This window comes from Triticum aestivum, chromosome 3B, assembly GCF_018294505.1.
Source record: "Triticum aestivum cultivar Chinese Spring chromosome 3B, IWGSC CS RefSeq v2.1, whole genome shotgun sequence".
NCBI lineage: Eukaryota > Viridiplantae > Streptophyta > Magnoliopsida > Poales > Poaceae > Triticum > Triticum aestivum.
This window is the reverse complement of record NC_057801.1, coordinates 28,501,981-28,511,471: the sequence shown is the minus strand read 5'-3', so window position 1 is coordinate 28,511,471 and position 9,491 is coordinate 28,501,981. Positions and strand designations below refer to the sequence as shown.

The window sequence follows — 9,491 nt, the reverse complement described above, 5'->3', positions numbered from 1 at the left end:
AAGGAAATCAGATCCGTTGGCAAAGCGTATAACCCTTCTCAGGCCGCGTGCACTTTATTATAGTCGAATAAGAAGATTACAAACTTATTACAATATTTGCCTCCAAGTTAAACCTAAATAGCACGTTTAAACCTGGAGATGACATACATTACAAGATGTTTAGCCTGGAGATGACATGTATTACAAGATGTGAAACCTGGAGATGTAATATCTTACAGATAACTACACGATACAGAAGATATGACGTAGCAAAGGCTTAATAATACTCTACATAAAAGCACTGCACACACATCACTAGCAGCAACGGTTGGAGCAATCTTCAGTGTTCAGATCAAGTCCTCAAAGCTCTTGCAGATTTCACAAACCATTTGCCAATCTGACCCCATCTCATGAGGATGGCAGCTGCAAATCCGATACCAAACCCCAGCCCGACGAAGAGAAACAAGATGACATCCACATGAGAGGACTTCTCCCCATGCGCCACACTTGGAGGAGCGGGTCGAATGCCGCATGGGTTGGACAATGGCAGTCCACACAGCCCCAGATTCCCTTCAAATGAATTATTTTGGAAAGTTGCAAATTGACCTGACCGAGGTATCCTTCCCACCAACTGATTGTTGGACAAGTTCAAGATACCAAGAAAGGTGAGATTTGTTAGCGCATCCGGAATATCACCAGAAAGCTGGTTTTGAGACAGATCTAATGATTCTAGTTGAGTCATCCTGCCAAATTCCTGCGGAATATCACCGGTGAAGGCATTGCCTGACATGTTTAGTACATGTAATGAAGTAAGTCTCCCAAGCGATTCAGGAATGGTGCCATCAAATGAATTATTTGACAGGTCAATTACTGTTAATGTAGTCAAGACCTTATCAAATGTCCCGTAGACGCTTTTGTAATATATAGTAACAGTATCCTGATATGAAGCTCCTGCTTGCATCCCAGAATCAGATGAATTATTATCCCCGAGAATATCACCTGTAGTATTCAACTCATTCATCATTGATTTCAACCCATCAAACCATTCTGGACTCAAATTGCCGAAGAAATTGTTTGAGGCAACATCAAGAATCTGCAAGTTAAAGAAGTATTCTCCAGATTTTTCATCGCTGTGAAGATCACCACCCATTGAGCCATAGAATCGGTTGGATCTCAAGACAAGCACACGAAGTCCGGAGAGTACCCCCAGCCATGATGGAAAAGTACCTACCATGTGATTGTTTCCTATGTCAAGGAACTCTAGCTGCAAGCACTTGGTAAGTGTCTTTGGAAGCTGCCCTTCAAATTTATTGTTGTTCAAGTCTAATATCTGAAGCACACATTGGTCTTTGATAATGTTAGGCAACACACCTTCAAATTGATTCTCCCTCAAACTCAACACACTCATGGAACCTTCTTCTATTAGACAGTGTGGTATCCATCCACTGAAGCTGTTAAATGATAGGTCAAGGACACTAGTACGTGAATTACAAATTGAGTTTGGTATGTGTCCACTAATATTGTTTTTGGAAATCTTGAATTGAAAGCCAAGATATAGAGTGAACTTTGGAGGTACCGAAGAGAAATTGTTGTTTGAATAATCCAAGAAAAATGCTGGCGGGCTTGGCATAGGAATCTTCCCCTGAAGTTGGTTGGAACTGAGATCTAGAGCACCCAACTTATAGAAAGGGAGAACAGAAGAAGGATGTTGCGTAATGCTGAACATGTTATGTGAAAGATTCAAATATCTAAGGCTACTGTTCCATGTTTCCCATATCCACTTTGGAATAGCACCACTGATTCTATTGCATGACAAGTCCAAGTAGGACATTTGATTAAGGGGTGCCAATGAACATGGGAATCTTGTTAAATTGCATCTTGCTAGTTCCAACCAGGTTACTCGAGGGAGATAGGTACAAAGAGAGTTTTTACCTTCTCCATATATGTCTGTAACTGATAGATTGTTGTTGGAAAGACCCAAATGGACGAGATTTTGTAACCTCCAAAACGAGGAAAGATCCACCGAACCCATTAAGTTATTCGAGCAAATATCAAGATAAGCCAAACTTGTGAGCTGAAAGAATGACTCGGGAATATTTCCCATCAAGTTATTCCAGCCAATATCAAGATAAGCCAAACTTGTGAGCTGAAAGAATGTCTCAGGAATATTTCCCATCAAGTTATTTCTGCTTAGATCCACTGATACCAAATGTGAATATGTCACGTTGATATCTTGTATAGAGCCAAATATTTGGCTTGAGAAAATATCTAGGCGTTGCAATGTCGGAATAGTGAAAATTGATACTGGAAGTTCCCCTGCACATAGCGTAAGCATGTTCAAATATAAGCATATGTGGTTTCTTTCAAACAAGCCATTGACAAAAAACTACTCCATTAATTTTTGGTTTATATGATACAAAAGAGTATTTAACAAAAAACTACCACAATTCATGGAATCGTGCCTAAAAACTACCACTTTACAAATTTGTACAGAAAACTGCCACTTTTGTTCTAATCTTTACCTAAAAACTACCAAGTCAGAAAAGTGGCCGATTCGACTCGTTTAAGCGCGATTATAACATGCTGGGCCCACCCGTCGGAGCTGAAAAAGTCAACCCCGTTACTTTGTCCGTTAACATATGAGGCCCACACGTCAGTTCTTCCTTCTTCCTCTAAAATTCCCTATCTTCTTCTAAAATTCCCCATGAAGATCTCCGGTGGCTTTCAATGGAAGACGAATTGAGCTAATAGCCAGACTCCAATCGACTTGCTAGCTAGCTCCAGTTTCCTTGATGTAAAATCGTGGCTGAACATGCAGATGTGTTGACCACGGACCCATCCGCCGGCACGACCCAGGACAGCTCGGCCAGAGGCGCGAATGCCAGCTTCGAGCGCGGCGGCAGCCATGGCCAAGTCGCGGAGGCCAACGCGCAGCCATGGCCAGCTCGCCTGGAATGGAAGCTCGCGCGGCGGCAGCCATGGCCAGGTCGCGGAGGCCAGCACGCAGCCATGGCCAGGTCGCGGAGGCCAGCACGCAGCCATGGCCAACTCGCCCGGAATGGAAGCTCGCGCGGAGACTAGCTTCGAGCGCGGCGGTCGCCGGCGAGCTCGCCCGGCGACGCGGAGTCCAGCTAGCGCGGCGGCTAGCTTGCTCGGCGGTGGGCGGCAACTCGCCCACAGCCGGCCCGGCGACACTACGCATACAAAGTGTTTGTAGAAATGTCCCAGTGAACACGTGGGTCCCATCTGTCATAACGGTCAATCTAGCGGGGTTGACTATTATTATCATGTTAATGCTTACGTGTGGGCCAACCCTGTCATAATCACGCTTAAACGAGTCGAATCGGCCACTTTTCTGATTTGGTAGTTTTTAGGCAAAGATTAGAACAAAAGTGGTAGTTTTTCGCACAAATTTGTAAAGTGATAGTTTATAGGCACGGTTTCGTGAATTGTGGTAGTTTTTTGTTAAATACTCGATACAAAATCACAATCATGAGTACAGATTTTTTGACAACAAATCTTGTGACATTAATTTCATGTCACATAAATCATTGTGATAGCCTTGAAAAAACGTTTATACAAGAATTAACAAATTATAGCCTTACCACTGAGATCATTTAATGAAAGATCTAACACAATTAGGCGAGTCAAATTAGATATTGAATTTGGTATGCTTTCAGAAAAGCCAGACATTCGAATATCTAGTGATGTTAACTTCTTGAGTAGCCCAACCGCATAGGGTATTGGTCCAGAAAACTTGGTTGCAAGTATTTTCAAACTCTCCAAGTTACTAAGATTGCCTACTGCAGATGGCATTGGTCCTGAAAGCACACAATCAGAGATTTCAAATCTTATTAATTTACTCAGATTGACAACTGAAGAAGGTATTGGTAAAAGAGTAAGAAAAGTTACCAATATCGTTGTAAACACCAAATATTTCCAAGCTTCTCAGGTTCATGAGCTTGCCAATTGAAGATGGTACTGGCCCTAAGAAATCACAGTTGTTGATATTCAAGCTTTTCAACTCTGTCAGGTTGCCAATTGCGGATGGTATTGGGCCATTAAAGTGGCAAGAGAAGACCTCCAAGCTTGTCAAGCCTACTAGATTACCAAATGTTGATAGCGCTGACCTAGTGAAGATGCACTCATTGATTGATAGCCTTCTCAAGCTCTTGAGTTTGCCAACTGAAGAAGAAGATGTTAGAGAGAAGTCCCAATCAGAGATTTCTAAGCTTCGCAAGTTCTGCACGTCTCCAATCCATGATAAAATTAGCCCTAAATCGCTAGTCGAGTCCATGGTTTTCAATTTCAGTTTCAGAAAAATTTCAGCACCAACCGAAATCACTGAAATTCAGTGAATTTCAGTGATTTTAGTTTCCGTTTCAGCCAAATGACCGAAATATTCACTTGAATTCAATTAAAATTTTGAAAAAATTAAAAAATATTTTTAAAAATATTAGAATTGTTGTGCTATACTGAAATTGCTGAAATATTTTGGCCGAAACGTAATATTTCAGTGTCTGCTGAAATTACTGAAATTCAGTGAATTTCACCGAAATCTCACTGAAAGTGAAAACCATGGTCGAGTCCGTCTGAGTGAGTCCCAAATGCCGTAAAGACCTGTGGATACCGAGTGAAGATTGAGGCTCCACACTGGCAAAATTCACATCAAGGCTTAATGTTTGCAAAGACTTGAAATTGGTAAAAGAGCCTGATTTTCCAAAGGAGAAACTGGCCCCGTCTAGCATCATTGTCTCTAAAGAACTTGTGTTGGAGAAGTTGGGCAAAGGCCCTGAGAGATCCTGATTCCAGGATAAATCGAGAACACGTAGTGTTTTCGATTGGAAGGTTCTACGAGGAAACCAACCTTGGAGATTTGTCGCAGCAAGTCGGAGCACACTTAAATTGAGAAGATCCATGAAAAACTCTGGAAAAGGAGCCACAACCGTAGGTATACCGAAGTTTCCCTCGAGGTTGATCACAGTTAGGGAGTGGAGGTTTGAGAGGGATGGACAGATAGGACCGACGAGCTTATAATAACTCAAGCTAAGAACTTGGAGATGGGGAAGAGATTTAGCAAGAGCATGGCACCATTCTCCGCTGCTAGACATATCCACTCCATCAAGGTAGAGCTCTCTCAGATTGTTGAGGTTGGCCACAAGGATCTGGAAGTTGGGATCTTGCAGGTAGAGCACATTATCCCCGTCATCACTCATCAGTGATGATACCATCAGTGTAAACATACTCAAGATCATAATTAGAAGAAAGATCCAAGGAGATAAGATTGGTAAGTCCGCCAATTCGAATAGGTATCTGGCCTTGAAAACCTAAATGGGAGAGGTTGAGGTGGGTGAGCAAGGGCAGCCTCTGAAACCTGAATTGGATGAGACTATACTCGCCAAAATAATTCATGCTAAGGTCGAGTAGTTGGAGCGAGGTGAGGTTGAAGATTGCAGGGTCAATGCCTTGACTGTACAAGCCACGCCCACTGAGTTCCAGAGCGGTGACATGGCCTGAGGAGTTGCTGCAGCCAACACCTTCCCAAAGACAACAGTCAATGCCATCCTGCCATGACTCAAGGGCGCTGGGGTAGTGGAAGAACGAGAAGGATTTCTTTAGCTGGAGGAGGCTTGCAGCCTGATCTGGCTGGCAGACGAAAGTGAGGTTACCATCACCGTGGGCGCCGGAGGTGGCTAGTGCAGAAAGCACCGCAATAATAACCCAGCCAATTGAAGCCATTGGCCTAAGTTCTAGCATGGCAGTGTGCTAGTTTCTTTTCTCTTTGAGAGGAAGGCAGGTTTGTTGCAAGGCTTTTTATAGAGGGGACGATCAAAGCAAAATAGAAAGGCTCAAGACTGAACTCTTCAGCTCCAATAAAGTAACGGTCAGGACGGCCGGGGCACCCAACAAAGAGTAGTAGCACCCAACAAATTGGAGCCATCGGTCTTTCTAGAGACGATAAACAAAGCAGAATCCAGTTTCAAAAAAGATAAACAAAGCAGAACAAAAAGAAGGGGTACATAAATAGTTTTTTCAGAAGTTATATTGCTTGAAGTTTTTCACTGGTCTACGGTCAAGACTCAAATCTTCCGAATAATGCAACGGTTCAAGACAAAAAGCACCTGCGAAGCAAGACTTGTACCATATGTGCGTGAGGGACTGAGCACAACTGTGACTCTTATAGATTATTTTCCACTGGACAGAGACCATATATGCCAGCAGAGCAGAGTCAGACAGCCATATCAGCTAATTTTCTTTGGAGCTAGTTTATTCTAGTGAAATTATATGGAGGAGGATGGCGACTTGGTTGACTGACTGTCCCAGCCCAGCGGCACTAGCTAGATTGTGACTTGCAAGCAGTCAAAACCACCATGTAGTGGTGCAGGTTAATTGGAGTACCAACACGTAGCTTTGATTAACTGGTTGTTTGACACTACTCCGTCAAGCAAGACTAGGCATTAATTGTTTATGTGTGCAATCAGGTAACGCGGCAATAAATTAGGCTACCGAATCATCACGAGTCGAACTGGATCTATACTATACTATACTATACTACCTACTAATAAAAGAAATAGGTATTCTTAGTCCGTCATGTTATTTTATAAAAAAAACCCTTAATTTTCCGACATTAAACCCGTGATATGTATCAAATGTTTTTTAAAATACTCATATCTTCTAAATCGTAACTCTAAATTTAACCTGTTATATATGAATTTTGATTAGAAAAATATGTAGAATCTGAATATGATGTTGTTTTACCTGTTAACAATTTTTTAAAAAAAATACTATCTATGGTGCAATCATAATAAAAAATGCATTATCCATCTTTCTTTCATACCGGTAGTGAATCGGATAGGGATAAACACCTCAGCAAAATTAGGATTGGACACGGAGACCATGCAAAAATGTTCTTTTTCACACACACAAAATCTCTCTTTATGCTTAAAAATCTTATATCTTTTTAACAACTCTTCATGTATTTAAGAAATATGCATGTGAAAAAAGTGTTCAAGAGTTACCCTAAGTTGGTGATGCTTAAAGTGAAAACGGCCCTTGATGCACACGTCTCCGTAGTGTGCTAATGTGTCATCATCTGTTTTTGTCGTTTTCCTTTACCGGCCCATAACAATACCCCATTTCACACATAACATGAATAAATGCATGATCACTTGCCCGTTTCTTTGTACGGATTAAATCTATATGTAAGCCGTGTTGAAATAGAATACCTGTGGAATCTTGAACTGCGTTTTTGTAAGCTAAGACAATCTTTGTTTGGGTCGTAGTTACAAATTCTCATATTATAGATATTTTTTGTTAATTAAGAGCTCGTGGTATTTTGTTTTTCCGTTGCAACGCACGGGCCTTTTTGCTAGTAAGGATAACAATAATATGACGGATCAGGCGAGACATTGGAATAAAAAAAGCTCGAACGAAGGATCCGGGCACTGGGCCTTTTATGTTATATATGCCCCCACATCAATCAAACTCCCTACAAGAAGTGGTGACTAGAAAAAGATTTTTTGGTACGGTTTTAAATTAAAATATTTATTTAAGAATATTATTTTGAATAGATAATCAAACCACATTGTTTCTTAGTACAAACTATACAGGGATATTTTCATCACTATATATATATATATGTCGAACGCTTCAACCGCTAACTGACACGCGGATTGCTCTATGAATGGCCAAGTTTATGAAATGCAGATGGCGAATCGTTTTATTTCTATGTAAACCCCCCATGGATTATGTAGAACCTCAATGCTTGGGTATTGACCAAAGAATTCTGTCAATCTCCATGTTCTCCATAATCCAGATACAATCAAGTAAACATAACACTAGCAAGATAACATCCCAACTAGTGAGGTAACGATAGGCACCACAAGTACACACAGTTGAGCGAAGGTGAAACATCTCGAACTCAAAGGATCGTGCAACACACAGAAGGAGATCAGCCAAGCCCCCTCCTGACCTGCGCAATGATGAGGGGCGGCGAATCGATCCGTAGTAGGACCTCTGAGTGAAGGCAGCTTCGCCGCACGCATCATGGAGGCAGTGCCTCTGAGCGCCGACAAAGGAAGTGCAATCCAAGGCCCATTTAGCAACACGCTGGGTCGGGCATGTAACGTGTCGGAAACGCATGCTTCTGGGCTAACAGGCGAAGCATGAACTACCCAATTCCTATTCGGCGCCTTCTGTGCCAGCTAACATGCATTTCGTTAACTGGTGCCCCAAGGCATTCTGCATAGGCCGACCCATATAGGGTTGCAGTGTGAGAGAGTTGTTCCTGTTTTTTTTTTAGTTTTTTCTGTACTATTTTCTGTTTGGTTTTTCCTTTTCAATTTATTTTATTTTTTCCTTTTCCTTTTTATTTATTTTTCAATGTTGCTTTTACTTTTCTTTTCTTTTCAAAATGCATGAACTTTTTAAAAATTCAAAACATTATTCAAATTCAGGACTTTTCAACATCCATGAACTCTTCCAATTTCTTCATGTTTGTTAAGGTGGTGAACTTCATTTCTTCACATTTTTTTTGAAATCTCTCAAACTTTTCCCGCTCACTTTTTTTTTCAAAACTGATGAACTTGTTCTGAAATTTGGAACTTATTTTACAAATAAACAACATTTTTTTCATCCATGAACTCTATTTTATAAATCCTGCAATGTTTTTTCATATACGTGAACGTTTTATTTTCAAACTCTATGAACTACTTCTATTTTTTATGTTTTCTTTCAAATTCATGAATTTATTATTATTATTATTGTGAACTTTTTTCACTTATGAACTTTCCAAGCCTTGAGCTTTTATCAAATTCATGAACTTTTCTCAAATCTATGAATTTTTCCAAATTCCCTCAATATTGTTCAATTTTAGGAGTAAAACTTTTCTAATTTCATGAATTTTTCCATAATTTTGTTCAAATTTTAAAGTTATTTTATTTCCAGAATACTTTTTTTTAAATTATAGAAAGTTTTCAACTCCACGAACTTCTAAAACCTGTCATTCTTTAGAATTCTTGAACATTTTTTAAAATTCCATTTTTTAAAGATTACTTTTCAACCGGTCAACTGCGACCAGTCAACTAAAAACCGAATTACGAGAGAACTGAAGATAACCGTGCATGACGAGCAATCGCTCGCCTGTTGGTTGGGCTGGCCCATGAGCTGGGCCGTTTGAGCGTTCGTCCCTCTAGTGGCGCATAAGGCACCGAAGAGGCGCTCTCATGAACCTATTTCGCCAGCAGTAGTTGCCCATATCATATGTTGGGTCGACCGGCTTTTCCCAAAAACCGACTACAAATAGATTTTTTTTCAAAGTTTACAATATAAAAAATATATGTGAATTATGAAAATATTTCACAAATAAAATAATTTTAGTAAAATATTGCAAGCTTGAGGGGAAAATCATGCACAATGTTTTGATAGTGAGTTTAGCTACAAGTCTATCGTTACATAATGCTACAGGGTTGCACGAGTCCCCTATCTTGCATAGAATGGTGAGACTGCCGGCG

At 40.6% G+C, this 9,491-nt stretch overlaps 1 pseudogene; it reads right to left on the bottom strand.

The window, feature by feature from the left end:
• Positions 1–331: 331 nt before the first annotated feature.
• LOC123064511 (receptor-like protein 7) lies at positions 332–5,718 on the bottom strand (annotated as a pseudogene).
• Between the last annotated feature and the right edge of the window lie 3,773 nt (positions 5,719–9,491).